The 24,652-nt window shown below is 47.0% G+C and overlaps 7 non-coding genes across 7 annotated transcripts; all 7 read right to left on the reverse strand.

The window, feature by feature from the left end:
* Window positions 1-8,037: 8,037 nt before the first annotated feature.
* TRNAW-CCA (transfer RNA tryptophan (anticodon CCA)) lies at window positions 8,038-8,109 on the reverse strand. The gene has a single exon. It is a non-coding gene; the product is annotated as a tRNA-Trp (tRNA).
* A 2,053-nt stretch (window positions 8,110-10,162) lies between these two features.
* On the reverse strand, window positions 10,163-10,234 carry TRNAW-CCA (transfer RNA tryptophan (anticodon CCA)). The gene has a single exon. It is a non-coding gene; the product is annotated as a tRNA-Trp (tRNA).
* Window positions 10,235-11,647: 1,413 nt separating this feature from the next.
* Window positions 11,648-11,719, reverse strand: TRNAW-CCA (transfer RNA tryptophan (anticodon CCA)). Its single transcript has one exon. It is a non-coding gene; the product is annotated as a tRNA-Trp (tRNA).
* A 2,056-nt stretch (window positions 11,720-13,775) lies between these two features.
* Window positions 13,776-13,847, reverse strand: TRNAW-CCA (transfer RNA tryptophan (anticodon CCA)). The gene has a single exon. It is a non-coding gene; the product is annotated as a tRNA-Trp (tRNA).
* Window positions 13,848-21,144: 7,297 nt separating this feature from the next.
* On the reverse strand, window positions 21,145-21,216 carry TRNAW-CCA (transfer RNA tryptophan (anticodon CCA)). Its single transcript has one exon. It is a non-coding gene; the product is annotated as a tRNA-Trp (tRNA).
* Window positions 21,217-23,064: 1,848 nt separating this feature from the next.
* TRNAW-CCA (transfer RNA tryptophan (anticodon CCA)) lies at window positions 23,065-23,136 on the reverse strand. Its single transcript has one exon. It is a non-coding gene; the product is annotated as a tRNA-Trp (tRNA).
* A 1,205-nt stretch (window positions 23,137-24,341) lies between these two features.
* Window positions 24,342-24,413, reverse strand: TRNAW-CCA (transfer RNA tryptophan (anticodon CCA)). Its single transcript has one exon. It is a non-coding gene; the product is annotated as a tRNA-Trp (tRNA).
* Window positions 24,414-24,652: the final 239 nt, after the last annotated feature.

The following is a 24,652-nucleotide window of genomic DNA, read 5'->3' on the forward strand; positions in this document are numbered from 1 at the left end:
ATCGATGAAGCAAAGGTAAAAAGACAAGTCATTGTAGACAGACAAATAAGTAGATAGACAGATAGATAAAAATATTAAAAAGAAAATTTGACCCGGACGTGATTAGAACACGCAGCCTTCTGATCTGGAGTCAGACGTGCTAAAGTTGCGCCACCGAGTCAGCTTAGGGTAGCTGTTCACACACACGCGGTAGCATGTTTTGCTCGGCCTTCTGTCGGTGAAGCACAGGTAAAGAGACAAGTCATTGTAGACAGACAAATAAGTAGATAGACAGATGAAAATAATAAAAAGAGAATTTGACCCGGACGTCATTCGAACACGCAACTTTCTGATCTGGTGTCAGACGCGCTACCGGTTCGCCACACAGTCCGCTTAGGGTTGCCGTTCACACAAACGTGGTACAATGTTTTGGTCGGCCTTCCATCGATGAAGCAAAGGTAAAAAGACAAGTCATTGTAGACAGACAAATAAGTAGATAGACAGATAGATAAAAATATTAAAAAGAAAATTTGACCCGGACGTGATTAGAACACGCAGCCTTCTGATCTGGAGTCAGACGTGCTAAAGTTGCGCCACCGAGTCAGCTTAGGGTAGCTGTTCACACACACGCGGTAGCATGTTTTGCTCGGCCTTCTGTCGGTGAAGCACAGGTAAAGAGACAAGTCATCGTAGACAGACAAATTAGTAGATAGACAGATAGTTGAAAATAATAAAAGAAAGAAGTTCACCCAGACGTGATTCGAACACGCTACCTTTTATCTGGAGTCTGAGGCGCTAACAGTTCGCCACCGAGTCCGCTTAGGGTAGCCGTTGCACACACGTGCTAGCATGTTTTGCCTGGCCTTCTGTCGATGAAGCACAGCTAAAGAGAAGAGTCACTGTAGACAGACAAATAAGTAGATAGACAGATAGATGAAAATAGTAAAAAAGAGAACTTGACCCGGACGTGATTCGAACACGAGACCTTCTGATCTGGAGTCAGACGTGCTACCGTGGCGCCACTGAGTCCACTTTTTTTTCTTTATTGCCTTCTTGACTACAGGTCAAGCTAATATGACAATCACTATCCCACGTGTTTAATGCGTGACAACGCGTCAAACAAAGATATTACATCTTCATTACAGTCGGTAGTCTTATACACATCGCGCACTTTTATAACAGTTTCCACGAAACACTCATTAACGGATAGAACTCTCACATCACAGTGTCTGTACGATAGCATACTACGCCAAACCGAATGAAGACCAAGTACAAATATAACATCCAAATTTTGCACAGAACTATCACAAAGCAAAAAACGAATTCCATATGAAGTAAGAGGTAAATCTTTTTTTAAAGTCCTCTGTAAAATGTCCCAAAAGAAAATAGCGTTCTTACAATCAATAAACACATGTTCAATGGTCTCAGGTTTGTTACACAGGAGACAGCTACTTCCCCATGGTACATACATCCCTCTCTCTTCAAGCCACGTTTTTACTGGCAAGGTTCCCGTATGAAGTTTAAAAAAGAAGGTTTTCACATTGGGTGGTATACACATGTTTTTCACTCGCTTTAGTACGTCTTGACCATATGATTTTTCATTCCTTGAACGGTACATGGGCACAGGAAAAATATTCTGTATTAGGTCTTTCATAAGGCGCTTTCTTTTCACAATAGTTAGGTAATCTATCGAAAACCTCGCCCTTAAGAAACGATATGAGAACACAACTTCGCGCAAGAACGGGGACAATGTGTGTCGTTCTCGATGTGCCTGAAGATACAAAGATGTCAGGCATGTGGTGTAACAGCGTTGTTTGAAATAAAGAACGTAAAAAAGAGTCTCTCTGGTCTCTAGTGAGCAGGAAACGTGATATTACTTGGTTAAGAAACAGATGGCACAGAGACAGCCCTCCTTGCTTAACTCACCGAACAAGTTCGTTCTAGATGTTCTCTCCCACGTAGAGCTCCAGATGAACGTGGCGAATATCCTGTGGACTTTGTGAATGGTTTTACGCTTACAACTAAGTACTTGCAAAAGGTACATAATTTTAGCAGCCAGAAACACGTTGCATACAGCAGACAGAGAGAAAATTGATAAGCCACGACCGCCCCATTCTTCGGCGGTCGCGCGCAGTTCTTCGGCCTTTTCAAGCCAAAATGCTTCACTGTCTTGATACCTGTCCAATGGTACCCCTAGGTAATGACTAGGCGTCGTGAGTCACTGAATATTTCCAAAAGAACTGGGCGTAAGGTCCTAATTACCATGCCATAAACCAATGCTTTTTTTTGTTCATTAAACTTCCACTCGTGTTACAAAACCTTTGAGTGATTTTTAATAACGAAGTGACACTCTCTCTATCAACTGCAAAAAAGGCAACATCGTCGGCGTATGCCAAAACACGCACTTCACATGACTGCAACCTGAAACCATTAATCCCTGCATGGTGAATCACTTTCTGACACAATGGTTCCAAAAATAGAGCGAAGAGCAAAGGACTTAAAGGACACCCCTGGCGCACGGTGGAATGTACTTGTATGCGCTGTGAGAGTTCTCTATTTAAAATTAAGTTTGTGGTTGAATTTTTATATGCCAATTTATTACCTTTACTTATGATCGCACCAAGACCAACGTACTCAGCTAGCATGAAGAGTATATTGTGTAGAACCATGTCGAAAGCCTTGGCTAGATCAATTTGCAACATAGCTACTTTTAGAAGCGCAGCGTCACAATACTCCAAAATGCTCCTGGCAACATGAATATTCGTGATTATGCTCCTACGCTTGATGCCGCAAGTCTGATGTGACCCGACCAACTTGTATATAACTCCTTGCAACCTCCTAGCCAGAACTTTCATAAACACCTTATATTCTACGTTTGTTAGCGTGATTGGCCTGTATCCTGTCACTTTGCGTAAAACATGTTGCTCTTTCCCTTTAGGAATCAGCACGGTGTGTGCTCGATTAAACGACGGAGGCAGAGCTCCGCGATCTAAAGACTCTGAAAAAACCTCATGCAATGCGGCGGACATATCCTCCTTGAACGCCTTGTAAAAGGCGGCAATAATGCCATCTGGACCAGGTGATTTGCCCATGCCGAGATCATCGATAGCCTTCTCAATTTCTCTATACTAATAGACATTTCTTATAAATGTGTGTCCTCAGCATTAGGTGTCGCCATTTCTATCAAGAACTCATCTACAAAACCCGGCTCTTTTGTTTCGCGATAAGCAAACACGTCCTGATAATAGTTCTCAAAAGCTTTCATAATATCTTTATGTTCTTTCAATGTTTTACCATTCCATTCTATCTCTAGTATGTCGTGAGCTCGAGCATATGCCTTTTCATCTGACAAGGCTCGCTTTGTCGGGGCTTCACCCACGAGGTATCACTCAGCTCTTGCTCGTATAATTGCGCCTTTATATTTATCTTCTTCAAGACATTCAATTTCGTTTTTGACAACCTGCAGTTGATGTGTGAATAAGCCCGAGTTTTCTGCTTCAATATTCACCAAATCATTTAGCTCTGCCCGTAGCTCACGTTCCTCTTTTCGAGCTTGATACTGTATGTAGCAACCACACTCTATTGCATTCATTTTTATCTTTCGCTCAAATAATTTCCATCTTTCCGTGGCACTTCTTCCTGCGTTTTTGAAAAAATTCTCGATTTCCTTCTTTGTCTTATCTACAAACCCTTCGTGCATAATTATCTTAGTATTCAGTTTCCATCTTTCCCATACAACCTTCTTTTTGCACTTTCTACCTATCTCACAGAAAACTAAGCAATGATCACTGAAGGAAACAGCATAAACCTCATAGTTCTGACATAAAGGTACTATCTCAGAACAAACATATGCTCGATCTAGTCGTGCGTGACTCGAACCTTGAAAATGTGTGAAGTGCTGGCGACTGCCACCCATCGCAAACAGAGCTACGTCATGTATAAAGTACTTATTAAGGCTGTCTCTAAGCAAACCAACGCTTTCACCACCTAATTTAGCAGTATACGTGCAATCTTCTTGGGTCAAAACACAATTGAAGTCACCCAACAGAATCACACATTTCTGACATTCAAAGTACGCTTGCATTTCCCGAAAAAACAAACATCTGTCTCTCGAATTTGTAGGTGCGTATACACAGATAACTCTAAATTTAGTGTTCCCGTAACAAAAGTCACACAAAACAAAACGCCCATGTAGGCAACTTTTCACCTCTTCTACTACAATACCAAGAGAGTTCTTGACAAAAATAATACATCCGGCTGATGCTCCCACTGCATAGCTCACACACGCATTGTACCGCAATGAAAATCCTGCTACCAAGCTATCAGTCGCGTCCTCAGTACTAAGTTTAGTCTCCTGGACCACGAGCCAGTCAAGGTCTTTTTCTTGCATCAAGCTTTTCAACTGGTACTGTTTGCGACGCGTTCCTAGACCACGTACATTCAGCGTACCAATGCGTAAAGGCGCAGTCATGCTAGTCATGTTGATGACAAAGATGAAAACTACAATGCTGCGCTTACCGTGTCTCGAATACCGTGCAGTGGGAAAACCGGAGTCTTACGCGTCTAGATCCTGTCCCCGAAGCGGCGACGATGACGCCGACCGGGTTTCGAGGGCATATTTTTTATTCTTAGCGCCTGTGACGTGATGCCACAGACGCTCCGGGCGTTTCAGGTTGCGTTCTGTGCTGTCCACTCGGTAACGCTTGCTGCGTCCCGTGGTCGCTTCCGGAGAATTTGTGCTGGCTTCTGGCGTAGCGATCTCGCCACTGGTACCCATATCTTCCTCCATCGATTCTTGAATGTCCTGCTGGCCGCCTGTTGCGGCGAACTCCTCGGATTCTTTCGTTGAGTCTTTGCCATCTTGCGTTGTCACGTCGGCTGTCTCTTCTTCAGTTGCCTGAACCGCGGCGTCGGGTCCCACAGCGTTGCTGCCAGGGGCCACCTTCTCAGCCTCTTCGGCGTCCATTAGATTATCTTGGGCGTCTTGTGTTGGCAGCACGGTCTTCGTAACTCTGGCATAACTCTTGACGCAATCTTGACTTTCATGATCAAACGCTCGGCATACACCACAGCGGGGAGTGTGGCAGTCTCGTCGTATATGTCCTTGCATGTGACTCCTTAGGCAAAGCGGTTCCCGACCCGGGGCCACAAAAAGGACGGTGCCCCCTCCAATCTTAAAAAGGTGCGGCAAGTCTTCTAGCACCACGCCTTCCTTCAGTTTTAGTGTCACCATCCTCGTCGTCGATATCGCGTGTTCGATGCCCGCGACAGTCCAGTTGTCGTTGGAAACCTCCAGAACTTCACCAAACTCACCTAACGCTTGTCGAAAGCTCTCATTCGAGACCGCAAAGTCAACCCAGTGGATTTTCACGGTTACATCATGTTGGATAGGGTCGATGATAGCACAGAAGCCACCCTTCACTCGGAGTCCACTTGTTTTGAGTAATGCATCTTTGTCATCCTTGCTTCGCATCTTCACCAGCCAGATGTGATTCATCTGGAAGGCTCCAATGCCAGTGATCGCCTTGATGAGTCCCACTTCTTCCAACGCGGCCCGAAAGTCTTCCAACCGTTATGGTCTTTTTTCCAAATCCCCGTGCAGAAACACACACTCTTCCATACTGTCACCCGACGGCAATGTAGGCAACAAAAACCGGTAATCCGATTGTGCAGAAGGGAACCTAACACCGCGGCCAGCAGCGGCCGCCAAAGCACCTCGCACGGAGCGAGCCATCACACGTCCGTCTCCCACCGAAGCCGAACGCGGAGTCCTCGCCACCGAGTCCACTTAGTGTAGCCGTTCGCACACACGTAGTAGCATGTTTTGCTCGGCCTTCTGTCGATGCAGCACAGATAAAGAGACAAGTCATTGTAGACAGACAAATAAGTAGATAGACAGATAAAATTATTAAAAATGAGAATTTGACCCGGACGTGACTCGAACACGCAACCTTCTGATCTGGAGTCGGACACGCTACGATTTCGCCACCGAGTCCGCTTAGGGTGGCTGTTCGCACACAAGTGGTAGCATGTTTTGCTCGGCCTTCTATCGATGAAGCACAGGTGAAGAGACAAGTCATTGTAGACAGAAAAATAAGTAGATAAACAGATAAATGAAAATATTAAAAAAAGAGAATTTGATCCAAACGTGATTCGAACACGCAACCTTCTGATCTGGAGCCAGACGTGGTACCGTTGCGCAACCGAGTCCGCCTAGAGGGTAGCCCTTCGCACACACGCGGTAGCATGTTTTGATCGGCCTTCTGTCGATGAAGCACAGGTAAAGAGACAAGTCATTGTAGAAAGACAAATAAGTAGATAGACAGATACATGGAAATAATAAAAACAGAGAACATAACACGGACGTGATTCGAACACGCAAAATCCTGATCTGGAGTCAGACGTGCTACTGTGTCGCCACCGAGTCCACTGAGCGCAGCCGTTCGCACACACGCGGTAGCATGTTTTGCTCGGCCTTCTGTCGATCAAGCACAGGTAAAGAGACCAGTCATTGTAGAATGACCAATGGGTAGATAGACAGATAAAAATAACAAAAAAGAGAATTTGACCCGCACATGGCTCGATTACGCAACCTTCTGATCTGGAGTATGACGCGCTAAAGTTGCGCCACCGAGTCCGCTTAGGGTAGCCGTTCGCACACACGCGGTAGCATGTTTTGCTCGGCCTTCTGTCGATTAAGCACAGGTAAAGAGACTAGTCATTGTAGACAGACATCTAACTAGATACACAGATAGTTGAAATTAATAAAAAAGAGAATTTGACCCAGACTTGATTCGAACACGCAACCTTCTGATCTGGAGTCAGACGCCGTTGCGCCCCCGAGTCCGCTTAGGGTAGCCGTTCGCACAAACGTGGTAGCATGTTTTGCTGGCCTTCCGTCGATGAATCCCAAGTAAAGGGACAAGTCATTGTAGACAGACAAATAAGTATATATTCAGATAGATGAAAATAACAAAAAGAGAATTTGACCCAAACGTGATTCGAACACACAACCTTCTGATCTGGAGTCAGACGTGGTACCGTTGCGCCACCAAGTCCGCTTATAGGGTTGCCCTTCGCACACACGCGGTAGCATGTTTCGCTCGGCCTTCTGTCGATGAAGCACAAGTAAAGAGACAAGTTATTGTAGACAGACAAATAAGTAGATAGACAGATAGAGGGAAATAATAAAAAAGAGAACTTGACCCGGACGTGTTTCGAACACGCAACCTTCTGATATGGAGTCTTACGTGCTACCGTTGCGCCACCGAGTCCGTTTAGGGTCGCCGTTCGCACTCACGCGGTAGCTTGTTTTGCACGGCCTTCTGTCGACGAAGCACAGGTAAAGGGACAAGTCATTGTAGAAGGACAAATAAGTAGATAAACAGATAGATGAAAATCATAAAAAGAGAATTTGACCCGGATGTGATTAGAACACGCAACCTTCTGTTCTGGAGTCAGACGTGGTACCGTTGCGCCACCAAGTCCGCTTATAGGGTTGCCCTTCGCACACACGCGGTAGCATGTTTCGCTCGGCCTTCTGTCGATGAAGCACAAGTAAAGAGGCAAGTCATTGTAGACAGACAAATAAGTAGATAGACAGATATTTGAAAATAATAAAAAAAAGAATTTGACCCAGACGTGATTCGAACACGCAACCATGTGATCTGGAGTCAGACGTGCTACCGTATCGCCAGCGAGTCCACTTAGTGCAGGCGTTCGCACACACGTGGTTGCATGTTTTGCTCGGCCTTCTGTCGATGAAGCACAGGTAAAGAGACAAACCATTGTAGACAGACAAATAAGTATATAGACAGATAGATAAAAATATTAAAAAGAAAATTTGACCCGGACGTGATTAGAACATGCAACCTTCTGTTCTGGAGTCAGACGTGCTAAAATTGCACCACCGAGTCCGCATAAGGTACCCGTTCGCACACACGCGGTAGCATGATTTGCTCGGCCTTCTGTCGATGAAGCAAAGGTAAAAAGACAAGTCATTGTAGACAGACAAATAAGTAGATAGACAGATAGTTGAAAATAATAAAAGAAAGAATTTAACACCGACGTGACTCGAACACGCAACCTTCTGATCTGGAGTCAGACGCGCTACCGTTGCGCCACCGAGTCTGCTTAGGGTAGGCGTTCGCACAAACGTGGTAGCATGTTTTGCACGGGTTTCTGTCGACGAAGCTCAGGTAAAAAGACAAGTCATTGTAGACAGACAAATAGGTAGATAGACAGATGAAAATAATAAAAAAGAGAATTTGACCCGGACGTCATTCGAACACGCAACTTTCTGATCTGGAGTCAGACGTGCTACCGTATCGCCACCGAGTCCACATAGTGTAGGCGTTCGCACACACGCGATAGCATGTTTTGCTCGGCCTTCTGTCGATGAAGCTCAGGTAAAAAGACAAGTCATTGTAGACAGACAAATAGGTAGATAGACAGATGAAAATAATAAAAAAGAGAATTTGACCCGGACGTCATTCGAACACGCAACTTTCTGATCTGGAATCAGACGCGCTACCGGTTCGCCACAGAGTCCGCTTAGGGTTGCCGTTCGCCCACACGTGGTAGAATGTTTTGGTCGGCCTTCTATCGATGAAGCAAGTGTAAAGAGACAGGTCATTGTAGACAGACAGATAAGTATATAGACAGATAGATAAAAATATTAAAAAGAAAATTTTACCCGGACGTGATTAGAACACGCAACCTTCTGATCTGGAGTCAGACGTGCTAAAGTTGCGCCACCGAGTCCGCTTAGGGTAGCCGTTCGCACACACGCGTTAGCATGTTTTGCTCGGCCTTCTGTCGATGAAGCAAAGGTAAAGAGACAAGTCATTGTAGAAAGACAAATAAGTAGATAGACAGATAGTTGAAAATTATAAAAGAAAGAATTTCACCCAGACGTGATTCGAACACGCTACCTTCTGATCTGGAGTCTGACGCGTTACCGTTGCGCCTCAGAGTCTGCTTAGGGTAGCCGTTCGCACAAACGTGGTAGCATGTTTTGCTTGGCCTTCCCTCGGTGAAGCACAGAAAAAGAGACAAGTCATTGTAGACAGACAAAAGAGTAGATAGACACATAGATGAAAATAATTAAAAAAGAGAATTTGACCCGCACGCGGCTCGAACACGCAACCTTCTGATCTGGAGTCGGACGCGCTACCAGTTCGCCACCGAGTCCGCTTAGGGTAGCCGTTGCACACACGTGGTAGCATGTTTTGCCTGGCCTTCTGTCGATGAAGCACAGCTAAAGAGAAGTCACTGTAGACAGACAATAAATAGATAGACAGATAGATGAAAATAGTAAAAAAGAGAATTTGACGCGGACGTGATTCGACCACGAGACCTTCTGATCTGGAGTCAGACGTGCTACCGTGTCACCACCGAGTCCACTTAGTGTAGCCGTTCGTACACACGTGGGAGCATGATTTGCTCGGCCTTCTGTCGATGAAGCAAAGGTAAACAGACAGGTCATTGTAGACAGACAAATAAGTAGATAGACAGATAGTTGAAAATAACAAAAGAAAGAATTTCACCCAGACGTAATTCGAACACGCTACGTTCTGATCTGGAGTCAGACGTGGTACCGTTGCGCAACCGAGTCCGCCTATAGGGTAGCCCTCCGCACACACGCGGTAGCATGTTTTGCTCGGACTTCTGTCGATGAAGCACGGGTAAAGAGAAAACTCATTGTAGAAAGACAAATAAGTAGATAGACAGATAGATGAAAATAATAAAAAAGAGAACTTAACACGGACGGGATTCGAACACGCAAACTTCTGATCTGGAGTCAGACGTGCTACTGTGTCGCCACCGAGACCACTGAGCGCAGCCGTTCGCACCACGCGGTAGCATGTTTTGCTCGGCCTTCTTTCGATGAAGCACAGGTAAAGAGACCAGTCATTGTAGAATGACAAATGGGTAGATAGACCGATAAAAATAACTAAAAAGAGAATTCGACCCCAACATGACTCGAACACGCAACCTTCTGATCTGGAGTATGACGCGCTAAAGTTGCGCCACCGAGTCCGCTTAGGGTAGCCCTTCGCACACACGCGGTAGCATGTTTTGCTCGGCCTTTTGTCGATGAAGCACAGGTAAAGAGACAAGTCATTGTAGACAGACAAATAAGTAGATAGACAGATAGTTGAAAATATTAAAAAAGAGAATTTGACCCAGACGTGATTCGAACACGCAACCTTCTGATCTGGAGTCAGATGCGCTACCGTTGCGCCACCGAGTCCGCTTAGGGTAGCCGTTCGCACACACGCGGTAGCATGTTTTGCATGGCCTTCTGTCGACGAAGCACAGGTAAAGAGACAAGTCATTGTAGAAGGACAAATAAGTAGATAAAAAGATAGATGAAAATCATAAAAAGAGAATTTGACCCGGATGTGATTAGAACACGCAACCTTCTGTTCTGGAGGCAGACGTGCTAAAGTTGCACCACTGAGTCCGCTTAAGGTAGCCGTTCGCACACACGCGGTAGCATGTTTTGCTCAGCCTCCTGTCGATGAAACACAGTTAAAGAGGCAAGTCATTGTAGTCAGACAAATAAGTAGATAGACAGATAGTTGAAAATAATAAAAAAAAGAATTTGACCCTGACGTGATTCGAACACGCAACCATGTGATCTGGAGTCAGACGTGCTATCGTATCACCAGCGAGTCCATTTATTGTAGGCGTTCGCACACACGCGGTGGCATGTTTTGCTCGGCCTTCTGTCGATGAAGCAAAGGTAAAGAGACAAGTCATTGTAGACAGACAAATAGGTAGATAGACAGATGAAAATAATAAAAAAGAGAATTTGACCCGGACGTCATTCGAACACGCAATTTTCTGATCTGGTGTCAGACGCGCTACCGGTTCGCCACAGAGTCCGCTTAGGGTTGCCGTTCACACCCACGTGGTAGAATGTTTTGGTCGGCCTTCTATCGATGAAGCACAGGTAAAGAGACAAGTCATTGTAGAAAGACAAATAAGTAGATAGAAAGATAAAAATAATAAAAAAGAGAATTTGACCCGTAGATGGCTCGAACACGCAACCTTCTGATCTGGAGTATGACGCGCTAAAGTTGCGCACCCGAGTCCGCTTAGGGTAGCCGTTCGCACACACGTGGTAGCATGTTTTGCTCGGCCTTCTGTCGAAAAAGCACAAGTAAAGAGACAAGTCATTGTAGACAGACAAATAAGTAGATAGACAGATAGTTGAAAATAATAAAAAAGAGAACTTGACCCGGACGTCATTCGAACACACAACCTTCTGATCTTGAGTCAGACGTGGTACTGTTGCGCCACCAAGTCCGCTTATAGGGTTGCCCTTCGCACACACGCGGTAGCATGTTTTGCTCGGCCTTCTGTCGATGAAACAGAGGTAAAGAGACAAGTCATTGTAGACAGACAAATAAGTAGATAGACAGATAGATGAAAATAATAAAAAAGAACTTAACACGGACGTGATTCGAACACGCGAACTTCTGATCTGGGGTCAGATGTGCTACCGTGTCGCCATCAAGTCCACTTAGGGTAGCCGTTCGCACACACGCCGTAGCATGTTTTGCTCGGCCTTTTGTCGATGAAGCACAGGTGAAGAGACAAGTCATTGTAGACAGACAAATAAGTAGATAGACAGATGAAAATAATAAAAAAGGGAATTTGACACAGACGTGATTCGAACATGCAACCTTCTGATCTGGAGTCAGACGCGCTACCGTTGCGCCACCGAGTCCGCTTAGGGTAGCCGTTCACACACACACGGTAGCATGTTTTGCACGGCGTTCTGTCGACGAAGCACAGGTAAAGGGACAAGTCATTGTAGAAGGACAAATAAGTACATAAACAGATAGGTGTAAATCTTAAAAAGAGAATTTGACCCGAATGTGATTATAACACGCATTCTTCTGTTTTGGAGTCAGACGTGCTAAAGTTGCACCACCGAGTCCGCTCAAGGTAGCCGTTCGCACACACGCGGTAGCATGTTTTGCTCAGCCTCCTGTCAATGAAACACAGGTAAAGAGGCAAGTCATTGTAGACAGACAAATAAGTAGATAGACAGATAGTTGAAAATAATAAAAAAAAGAATTTGACCCTGACGTGATTCGAACACGCAACCATGCGATCTGGAGTCAGACGTGCTATCGTATCACCAGCGAGTCCATTTATTGTAGGCGTTCGCACACACACGGTGGCATGTTTTGCTCGGCCTTCTGTCGATGAAGCAAAGGTAAAGAGACAAGTCATTGTAGACAGACAAATAGGTAGATAGACAGATGAAAATAATAAAAAAGAGAATTTGACCCGGACGTCATTCGAACACGCAATTTTCTGATCTGGTGTCAGACGCGCTACCGGTTCGCCACACAGTCCGCTTAGGGTTGCCGTTCGCACCCACGTGGTAGAATGTTTTGGTCGGCCTTCTATCGATGAAGCTCAGGTAAAGAGACAAGTCATTGTAGAAAGACAAATAAGTAGATAGACAGATAAAAATAATAAAAAAGAGAATTTGACCCGCACATGGCTCGAACACGCAACCTTCTGATCTGGAGTATGACGCGCTAAAGTTGCGCACCCGAGTCCGCTTAGGGTAGCCGTTCGCACACACGCGGTAGCATGTTTTGCTCGGCCTTCTGTCGAAAAAGCACAAGTAAAGAGACAAGTCATTGTAGACAGACAAATAAGTAGATAGACAGATAGTTGAAAATAATAAAAAAGAGAACTTGACCCGGACGTCATTCGAACACACAACCTTCTGATCTTGAGTCAGACGTGGTACCGTTGCGCCACCAAGTCCGCTTATAGGGTTGCCCTTGGCACACACGCGGTAGCATGTTTTGCTCGGCCTTCTGTCGATGAAACACAGGTAAAGAGACAAGTCATTGTAGACAGACAAATAAGTAGATAGACAGATAGATGAAAATAATCAAAAAGAGAATTTGACCCTGACGTGATTCGAACACGCAACCTTCTGATCTGGAGTCAGACGTGCTACCGTTTCGCCATCAAGTCCACTGAGTGTAGCCGTTCACACACACGCCGTAGCATGTTTTGCTCGGCCTTCTGTCCATGAAGCACAGGTAAAGAGACAAGTCATGGTAGAATGACAAATAAGTAGATAGACAGATAAAAATAACAAAAAAGAGAATTTGACGAGCACATTGTTTGAACACGCAACCTTCTGATCTGGAGTATGACACGCTAAAGTTGCGCCACCGAGTCCGCTTAGGGTAGCCGTTCGCACACGCTCGGTAGCATGTTTTGCTCGGCCTTCTATCCAGGAAGCACAGGCAAAGAGACAAGTCATTGTAGACAGACAGATAAGTATATCGACAGAAAGATAAAAATAATAAAAAGAATATTTTACCCGGACGTGATTAGAACACGCAACTTTCTGATCTAGAGTCAGACGTGCTAAAGTTGCGCCACCGAGTCCGCTTAGGGTAGCCGTTCGCACACACGCGGTAGCATGATTTGCTCGGCCTTCTGTCGATGAAGCAAAGGTAAACAGACAAGTCATTGTAAACAGACAAATAAGTAGATAGACAGATAGTTGAAAATAATAAAAAAGAGAATTTGACCCAGGCGTGATTCGAACACGCAACCATGTGATCTCGAGTCAGACGTGCTACCCTATCGCCACCGACTCCACTTAGTGTAGCCGTTCGCACACACTCGGTAGCATGTTTTGCTCGGCCTTCTATCCATGAAGCACAGGCAAAGAGACAAGTTATTGTAGACCAACAAATAAGTATATAGACAGATAGTTGAAAATAATAAAGAAGAAAATTTGACCCAGACGTGATTCGAACACGCAACCTTCTGATCTGGAGTAAGACGCGCTACCGTTGCGCCACCGAGTCCGCTTAGGGTAGCCGTTTGCAGAAACGTGGTAGCATGTTTTGCTCGGCCTTCTGTCGATGAATCCCAAATAAAGGGACAAGGCATTGTACACAGACAAATAGGTAGATATTACGATTGATGAAAATAATAAAAAGAAAATTTGACCCAAACGCGATTCGAACACACAACCTTCTGATCTGGAGTCAGACGTGGTACCATTGCGCCACCAAGTCCGCTTACAGGGTTTCTTTCGCACACACGCGGTAGCATGTTTTGCTCGGCCTTCTGTCGATGAAGCACGGGTAAAGAGACAAGTCATTGTGGGTAGACAAATAAGTAGATAGACAGATAGATGAAAATAATAAATACGAGAACTTGACCCGGACGTGATTGGAACACGCAACCTTCTGATATGGAGTCAGACATGCTACCGTGTCGCCACCGAGTCCACTTAGTGTAGCCGTTTTCAGACACGCGGTAGCATGTTTTGCTCGGCCTTGTGTCGATGAAGCACAGGTAAAGGGACAAGTCCTTGTAGACAGACAAATAAGTAGGTAGACAGATAGATGAAAATATTAAAAAAGAGAATTTTACCCGGACGTGATTCGAACACGCAACCTTCTGATCTGGAGTCAGACGCGCTACCGGTTCGCCACAGAGTCGCTTAGAGTTGCTGTTCGCACACACGTGGTAGAATGTTTTGTTCGGCCTTCTATCGTTGAAGCAACGGTAAAAACACAAGTCATTGTAGACAGACAGATAAGTATATAGACAGATCGATAAAAATGTTAAAAATGTAAAGGGGGTTTATTTAAGGACTCAGCAAGCGGGTGGTAGCTCTAAAGGAAGGCAGGCGAACCCAGATGACGGTGCTTGATCACCGATCTCGTGCCTTTTTCTTGTGCTGATGATAGCTGACCTGATGGTATCAACGTCTTTCTTATTCACTACAATTACCCCCGGCGAAAAAGTTGAAGCCATCCTGGCGATCTAACACGTGGGGACAAGCGGGTCAAAGTACGGCTTCAGACGGTTTACGTGAACGATATCACGTCCACGCCGACGACGGTCGCTCGGTGGCGTGAGGGGTTCAATGGCGTAGTTCACGGGTGAAGTACGCTCGACCACGCGGTAGGGACCATGATAATTGGAGAGTAGCTTGGGTGATACACCAGGGGCGCATGGCGGTACATGAAGCCATACAAGTGCTCCAGGAACGAACGTTGGTGCAGAACGATGGTCGTCGTCACGGATCTCCTTCTGGCGCTGTTGGTCGGATGTAGTAAGGCGCTTGGCTAGCTTGCGGCACTCTTCTGCGTAACGAGCGGCTTCCGAGACAGGCTTGTATTCGGAGGGATCTGGCGAGTATGGCAGTAAAGTGTCAATGGTGTGTGATGGTTCGCGACCGTACAGGAGAAAAAATGGGGAAAACCCGGTAGTGACTTGCGTAGCGGTGTTATACGCGTATGTAACAAATGGGAGAACGAGGTCCCAGTTTGTTTGATCAGAAGCGACATGCGTAGCGAGCATGTCTCCCAGAGTACGATTAAACCGCTCAGTCAAGCCGTTCGTCTGTGGGTGGCAGGCTGTACTCTTCCGGTGAACAATATGGCACTGTTGAAGAAGTGCTTGTATTACATCGGAGAGGAAAACACGCCCTCGGTCACTGAGGAGTTCTCGAGGAGGACCATGACGAAGCACAAAACGATTGAGTATGAAAGTTGCGACGTCTTGTGCTGCAGCTGTGGGGAGAGCAGCAGTTTCAGCGTACCGTGTTAGATGATCCACTGCCACGATAGCCCATCGGTTGCCTGCCGTTGTTAATGGTAGTGGTCCGTAGAGGTCAATTCCTACTCGGTCGAATGGGCGGTCTGGGCATGGAAGTGGTTGCAATGAACCTGTTGCAGGATGTGGCGGGCTTTTCCGCCGCTGACATTCGTGGCAGCCGCGAATGAACTGGCGGACGAAGGTAAACATTCCACGCCAGTAATACCTTTTTCGTAGGCGCTCGTAGGTCTTGAAAACACCGGCGTGAGCACATTGCGGGTCGGAATGAAACGACGCGCAGATGGTAGAACGCAGCGTTCGGGGAATGACTAGTAGCCATTTCCTACCATCTGCTGAATAGTTGCGCCGGTACAAAAGGCCATCCCGAATACTAAAGTGCGGAGCCTGGTGGCGCAGGGTTCGAGTGGTTGGAAGTGTCGGTGCCTCGGATAACGCTTCAAGAAGCGAAGCGATCCATGGGTCATTGCGTTGTGCAGAAGAGATGGTGTCCTCGTCAAGCGCTGACAACGTGTTGTCCGAGGAAACAGATGCGATGTCCGGGGATAGGGGAGATCGTGACAGTGCATCAGCATTGGCATGCTTGTGGCCGGAACGATATACCACGCGAATGTCATATTCTTGAAGCCGAAGAGCCCCACGGGCAAGACGACCCGATGGGTCTTTAAGCGAAGATAACCAGCATAATGCGTGGTGGTCCGTTACTACATCAAAAGCACGGCCATAAAGGTATGGGCGGAACTTGACAAGCGCCCAAACGATCGCCAAGCATTCCTTCTCGGTGACGCTGTAGTTCGATTCAGCCTTGGTAAGAGTTCTGCTGGCGTAGGCGACGACATACTCGGCGAATCCAGGCTTGCGTTGCGCGAGAACCGCACCGAGGCCGACACCACTGGCGTCGGTGTGGACCTTTGTTGCTGCCGTAGGATCGTAGTGACGCAGTATTGGTGGCGAAGTGAGGAGACGACGAAGGGTACAGAAGGCTTGGTCACACTCAGAAGACCATGACGAAATATCAGTGGTGCTGCCTATAAGTTTGGTCAAAGGCGCAATGATAGAGGCGAAGTTGCGCAATAACCGGCGAAAATAGGAGTATAACCCCACGAAGCTCCGTAACTGCTTCATAGTTGTTGGTTTGGGGAAGTCGGCGACAGCACGTAACTTAGCCGGGTCTGGAAGTATACCGTCCTTTGATACGACGTGCCCGAGAATCGTAAGTTGCCGAGCAGCGAAGTGACACTTCTTGAGGTTTAGTTGGAGCTGAGCATTTTTCAGGCACGTGAGGACGTGTTTGAGGCGCTCAAGATGTGTTCCAAAGTCTGGCGCAAAGACGACTATATCGTCGAGATAGCAGAGACAGATTTGCCATTTCAAACCCCGAAGAACCGAGTCCATCATGCGCTCGAAGGTGGCAGGCGCATTGCAGAGGCCGAAGGGCATGACATTAAACTTATACAAACCGTCCGGTGTCACGAAGGCTGTTTTTGGTCGATCGGCATCTGCAAGGGGGACCTGCCAGTACCCTGAGCGCAAATCTAATGATGAAAAAACTCGGCACCTTGTAAAGTGTCAAGGGCATCATCAATCCTGGGTAAAGGATACACGTCTCTTCGAGTGACCTTATTTAGGCGCCGGTAATCCACGCAGAAGCGAACGGAACCATCCTTTTTTTAACCGAGCACTACAGGTGAGGCCCATGGACTTTGTGAAGGTTGAATGACGCCACGTTGCAGCATATCGTTCACCTGTTCGGTAATAACTTGGCGTTCGGTCGCAGAAACACGATATGGTCGCTGTCGTAGTGGCGCATGAGAGCCGGTATCGATGTAATGTAGAGTGGTAGAAGTGCGGCCAAGTGAAGGTTGAACAACATCGAAAGATTCGCGGTACTGGTACAGCAGTTGGGGGAGTTGAGATCGTTCAGATGGTGACAGTCCGTCTGCGATCACCGAATCGAACACTTTCGAAGCCTGTACAACAGAGTGGTTAAGAGCACTGACGGCGGAGAGGTCACTTTGGGACGATTCTTGCGGCACGGTAAAAATTTGTCCGTTATCAATAGGCTGTACGCATCCAAGAGACTCGCCTTTAAACAGTTTGATGGTATGCGGAAAGGGATTGGTAAGGCAGAGAGCACTGGCTCCATTAGAAATTGAGAGGGCTGAATAAGGGAGCAGAAGTGGTTTCCGACTTAGAAAGAGGCTTGATGGCTCGAAAAATGCTACTTCATCACGCATGCCATCGGAGACCACAGGGAGCAAAACAGCTGTTGTCGGTGGAATGTCAGTGTCTTCTTTGACAACTAGCTTGTGCGCGGCTTGATTAGTGTGGTCGTAGGGCTGGTCGAAGAACGGAAGCAGTTAGAGTTCGGAACGGGCACAATCTATAACGGCACGATTACGGGATAGGAAATCCCAGCCAAGTATGATGTCATGAGAGCACGAGGAAAGGACGATAAACTCAACAATGTAGTGGTCCTCCGCAATTTTGAGTCGGGCAGTGCAGGCGGCTATAGGTCGAACGGGTTCTCCATTTGCTGCACGTAAGAACATATCAAGCGGCGTGGTCACCTTTCGGAGCTTGCGGCAAAGTTTGGCGTCTATAACAGACACAGCGGCACCGGTATCCACAAGAGCGTATGTATGGGCGCCGTCTACAAAAACTTTGACGATATTTGACGGCAAGGTGCGAGGACTTGAAGATTTCGATAGCGCAGTTCTTGCCCCTTGAACTGCGACGGCTAGTTTCCCTCATTTTGAGGGGCTGGTCGTGGACGCATGGGTGACAAGGAGCGTCGATTGGGTGAAGGTGAGCGACGAGAGGAAGTTGCTGGATAGTCACGGGAAGACGTGTTTGACTGACGATCCGAACTTTCATAACCAAAAGGTGGTCGGTCCATGTAGTTGCTTCGTGGTCGGATGTCTGTGTAGGCGGGCACGCGACGACGGCAGTATCGGGAGATATGGCCAGGTCCGCCGCACGCAAAACAGATCGGCCGGTTATCGCGCGTTCGCCAGGCATTTGCAGCAGGAGGCGCCGCCCACGCGGCATACGGCTGAGTCGAGGCTGCGGTAGCGAGGGGAGGAGCCCATGCGACGGAATACTGAGTAGGAGCGGTGACATGCGCCAGTCCATTGAACGGCGAGGGCTGGTGTGGCTGCTGCCTCTTTACTGCGTCAGCATAAGTAAGAGGCGCGGCGACAACTTGCTGCTGAAAGGGCACTGGCATAGCCTCGGCAATCTGGTCCTGAAGTGCATGTCGGAGCATGGGAGCTAACGGTGTCGGTGGTTGCTCTTGCTGCTGCTGCGGGAGCTCTTGGCGCTGACAAAACGGCAGGAGGGAAAGCTGACGTGCGACCTCCTCACGCACAAAGTCTTTCATTTGTGCTAGAAGGCGGGAGTGGTCAGGTACGACGTCCAGTGCAGCGAGTGGTTGGTTAGACTGAAATGGACGACGGGTGAGAGCTCGTTGCCGTCGCAATTCGTCGTAGTTCTGGCACAGAGTTACCACTTCAGACACCGTGCCAGGAGACTTCGCCAGGAGCATTTGAAAGACGTCGTCATCAACACCTTTCATAATGTGCTGGATCTTAGCACTTTCGCTCATTGCGGCATCGACGCGCTTGCACAGATCGAGTATATCTTCAATATAGGCGGTAAACGTTTCGCCAGGTTCTTGTGCCCGTGAGCGCAGGCGCTGTTCGGCGCGCAACTTCCGCACGGCAGGGCGACCGAAAACCGAGGATATTGCCTGCTTGAAAGTGGCCCAGTTCTCGAACTCTGATTCGTGGTTTGTGTACCACAGTTTCGCCACATTAGCCAAGTAAAAGTTGACGGTGCTCAACTTAGCAGCGTCATCCCACCTGTTTGGTCCACTGACTTTTTCGTAGGACGACAGCCAGTCCTCGACGTCCTGGTCTTCGGCACCCGAAAAGATCGGGGGGTCTCGCTGGTGAACCGGGCCGGGTCAAGTAGGAGCCGCGAGAGGTGCTGTCTGTTGGGCAGCGTCAACTTGCATGGTCGACGGCAGTGTGCGGGATCGGAGTTCCAGGGTGTAGGTGATGCAGTTACCCAGCACGATCCACCAAATGTAAAGGGGGTTTATTTAAGGACTCAGCAAGCGGGTGGTAGCTCTAAAAGAAGGCAGGCGAACCCAGATGACGGTGCTTGATCGCCGATCTCGTGCCTTTTTCTTGTGCTGATGATAGCTGACCTGATGGTATCAACGTCTTTTTTATTCACTACAAAAAGAAAATTTTACCCGGACGTGATTAGAACACGCAACCTTCTGATCTAGAGTCAGACGTGCTAAGTTGCGCCACCGAGTCCGCTTAGGGTAGCCGTTCGCACACACGCGGTAGCATGATTTGCTCGGCCTTCTGTCGATGAAGCAAAGGTAAACAGACAAGTCATTGTAAACAGACAAATAAGTAGATAGACAGATAGTTGAAAATAATAAAAAAGAGAATTTGACCCAGACGTGATTCGAACACGCAACCATGTGATCTGGAGTCAGACGTGCTACCGTATCGCCACCGAGTGCGCTTTGGGCAGACGTTCGCACACACGTGGTAGCATGTTTTGCACGGCCTTCTGTCGATGAAGCACAGGTAAATAGACAAGTCATTGTGGACAGACAGATAGACAGAAAGATGAAAATAATAGAAAAGAGAACTTGACCCGGACGTGATTCGAACACGCAACTTTCTGATCTGGAGTCAGACGTGCTACCGTTGCGAAACCGAGTCCGCCTATAGGGTAGCCCTCCACACATACCCGGTAGCATGTTTTGCTCGGCCTTCTGTCGATGAAGCACAGGTAAAGAGACAAGTCATTGTAGGAAGACAAATAAGTAGATAGACAGATAAAAATAATAAAAAAGAGAATTTGACCCGCACATGGCTCGAACACGTAACCTTTTGATCTGGAGTATGACGCGCTAAAGTTGCGCCACCGAGTCCGCTTAGGGTAGCCGTTCGCACACACGCGGTAGCATGTTTTGCTCGGCCTTCTGTCGATAAAGCACAGGTAAAGAGACAAGTCATTGTAGACAGACAAATAAGTAGATAGACAGATAGTTGAAAATATTAAAAAAGAGAATTTGACCCCGACGTGATTCGATCAGGCAACCTTCTGATCTTGAGTCAGACGCGCTACCGTTGCGCCACCGAGTCCGCTTAGGGTAGGCGTTCGCACAAACGTGGTAGCATGTTTTGCTCGGCCTTCCGTCGATGAATCCCACGTAAAGGGACAAGTCATTGTAGACAGACAAATAAGTAGATATTCAGATAGATGAAAATAATAAAAAGAGAATTTGACCCAAACATGATTCGAACACACAACCTTCTGATCTGGAGTCAGACGTGGTACCGTTGCGCCACCAAGCCCGCTTATAGGGTTGCCCTTCGCACACACGCAGTAGCATGTTTTTCTCGGCCTTCTGTCGATAGAGCACAAGTAAAGAGACAAGTCATTGTAGACAGACAAATAAGTAGATAGACAGATAGTTGAAAATAATAAAAAAAGAGAACTTGACCCGGACGTGATTCGAACATGCAACCTTCTGATATGGAGTCAGACGTGCTACCGTTGCACCACCGAGTCTGTTTTGGGTTGCCGTTCGCACACACGCGGTAGCATGTTTTGCTCGGCCTTCTGTCGATGAAACACAGGTAAAGAGACAAGTCATTGTAGACAGACAAATAAGTAGTAAGACAGATAGTTGAAAATAATAAAAAAGAGAATTTGTCCCAGGCGTGATTCGAACACGCAACCATGTGATCTCGAGTCAGACGTGCTACCCTATCGCCACCGACTCCACTTAGTGTAGGCGTTCGCACACACGCGGTAGCATGTTTTGCTCGGCCTTCTGTCGATGAAGCACAGGTAAAGAGGCAAGTCAGTGTAGACAGACAAATAAGTAGATAGACAGATAGCTTAATATAATAAAAAAGAGAATTTGACCTTAACGTGATTCGAACACGCAACCTTCTGATCTGGAGTCAGACGCGCTACCGCTGCGCCACCGAGTTCATTTAGGGTAGCCGTTCGCACACACGCGGTAGCATGTTTTGCACGGCCTTCAGTCGAGGAAGCACAGGTAAAGAGACAAGTCATTGTAGACAGACAAATAAGTAGATAGACAGATAGCGGAAAATAATAAAAGAAAGAATTTCACCCAGACTTGATTCGAACACGCAACCTTCTGATCTGGAGTCTGACGCGCTACCGTTGCGCCTCAGAGTCCGCTTAGGGTAGCCGTTCGTACACACGTGTTAGCATGTTTTGCTTTGCCTGCTGTCGATGAAGCACAGGTAAAGAGACAAGTCATTGTAGACAGACAAAAGAGTAGATAGACAGATAGATAAAAATAATAAAAAAGAGCATTTGACTTGGACGTGATTCGAACACTTAACCTTCTGATCTGGAGTCAGACGGCTACCGTTGCGCCACCGAGTCCGCTTAGGGTAGCCGTTCGCACACACGCGGAAGCATGTTTTGCTCGGCCTTCTGTCGATGAAGCACAGGTAAAGAGACAAGTCATTGTAGAATGACGAATAAGTAGATAGACAGATAAAAATAACCAAAAAAGAACTTGACCCGCACATGGTTCGAACACGCAACCTTCTGACCTGGAGTATGACGCGCTAAAGTTGCGCCACTGAGTCCGCTTAGGGTAGCCATTCGCACACACGCGGTAGCATATTTTGCGCGGCCTTCTGTCGATGAAACAGAGGTAAAGAGACAAGTCATTATAGACAGACAAATAGGTAGATAGACAGATAGTTCAAAATAATAAAAAAGGGGATTTGACCCAGACGCGATTCGAACACGCAAACTTCAGATCTGGAGTCAGACGCGCTACCGTTGCACCACCGAGTCCGCTTAGGGTAGCCGTTCGCACAAACATGGTAGCATGTTTTGCTCGGCCTTTTGTCGATGAATCTCAAGTAAAGAGACAAGTCATTGTAGAGAGACAAATAAGTAGATATCCAGATAGATAAAAATAATATAAAGAGAATTTGACCCAAACGTGATTCGAACACACAACCTTCTGATCTAGAGTCAGACGTGGTACCGTTGCGCCACCAAGTCCGCTTATAGGGTTGCCCTTCGCACACACGCGGTAGCATGTTTTGCTCGGCCTTCTGTCGATGAAGCACAGGTGAAGAGACAAGTCATTGTAGACAGACAAATAAGTAGATAGACAGATAGATGAAAATAATAAACAAGAGAACTTGACCCGGACGTGGTTCGACCACGCAACCTTCTGATGTGGAGTCAGACGTGCTACCGTGTCGCCACCGAGTCCACTTAGTGTAGCCGTTTTCACACACGCGCTAGCATGTTTTGATCGGCCTTGTGTCGATGAAGCACAGGTAAAGGACAAGTCATTGTAGACAGACAAATAAGTAGATAGACAGATAGATGAAAATAGTAAAAAAGAGAATTTGACCCGAACGTGATTCGAACACGCAAGCTTCTGATCTGGAGTCAGACGCGCTACCGTTGCGCCACCAAGTCCGCTTATAGGGTTGCCCTTCGCACACACGCGGTAGTATGTTTTGCTCGGCCTTCTGTCGATGAAGCACAGGTGAAGAGACAAGTCATTGTAGACAGACAAATAAGTAGATAGACAGATAGATGAAAATAATAAACAAGAGAACTTGACCCGGACGTGGTTCGAACACGCAACCTTCTGATGTGGAGTCAGACGTGCTACTGTGTCGCCACCGAGTCCACTTAGTGTAGCCGTTTTCACACACGCGCTAGCATGTTTTGATCGGCCTTGTGTCGATGAAGCACAGGTAAAGGGACAAGTCATTGTAGACAGACAAATAGGTAGATAGACAGATAGATGAAAATACTAAAAAAGAGCATTTGACTTGGACGTGATTCGAACACTTAACCTTCTGATCTGGAGTCAGACGGCTACCATTGCGCCACCGAGTCCGCTTAGGGTAGCCGTTCGCACACACGCGGAAGCATGTTTTGCTCGGCCTTCTCTCAATGAAGCACAGGTAAAGAGACAAGTCATTGTAGACAGACAAATAAGTAGAGAGACAGATGAAAATAATAGAAGAGAGAATTTGACCCGGACGTCATTCGAACACGCAACTTTCTGATCTGGTGTCAGACGCGCTACCGGTTCGCCGCAGAGTCCGCTTAGGGTTGCCGTTCGCACACACGTGGTAGAATGTTTTGGTCGGCCTTCTATCGATGAAGCAAAGGTAAAGAGACAAGTCATTGTAGACAGAAAAATAAGTGGATAGACAGATAGATGAAAATAATAAAAAAGAGAATTCGACCCGAACATGATTCGAAGACGCAACCTTCCGATCTGGAGTCAGAGGCGCTGCTGTTGCGCCACCGAGTCCGTTTAGGGTAGCCGTTCGCACACATGCGGTAGCATGTTTTGCACAGCCTTCTGTCGATGAAGCACAGGTAAAGAGACAAGTCATTGTAGAATGACGAATAAGTAGATAGACAGATAAAAATAACAAAAAAAAGAACTTGACCCGCACTTGGTTTGAACACGCAACCTTCTGACCTGGAGCATGACGCGCTAAAGTTGCGCCACTGAGTCCGCTTAGGGTAGCCGTTCGCACACACGTGGTAGCATGTTTTGCTCGGCCTTCTGTCGATGAAACACAGGTAAAGAGACAAGTCATTGTAGACAGACAAATAAATAGATAGACAGATAGTTCAAAATAATAAAAAAGAGGATTTGACCCAGACGCGATTCGAACACGCAACCTTCAAATCTGGAGTCAGACGCGCTACCGTTGCGCCACCGAGTCCGCTTAGGGTAGCCGTTCGCACAAACGTGGTAGCATGTTTTGCTCGGCCTCCTGTCGATGAATCCCAAGTAAAGGGACAAGTCATTGTAGACAAACAAATAAGTAGATATCCAGATAGATAAAAATAATAAATAGAGAATTTGACCCAAACGTGATTCGAACACACAACCTTCTGATCTGGAGTCAGACGTGGTACCGTTGCGCCACCAAGTCCGCTTATAGGGTTGCCCTTCGCACAC

The sequence above is a fragment of the Rhipicephalus microplus genome, chromosome 5 (assembly GCF_043290135.1).
Source record: "Rhipicephalus microplus isolate Deutch F79 chromosome 5, USDA_Rmic, whole genome shotgun sequence".
NCBI lineage: Eukaryota > Metazoa > Arthropoda > Arachnida > Ixodida > Ixodidae > Rhipicephalus > Rhipicephalus microplus.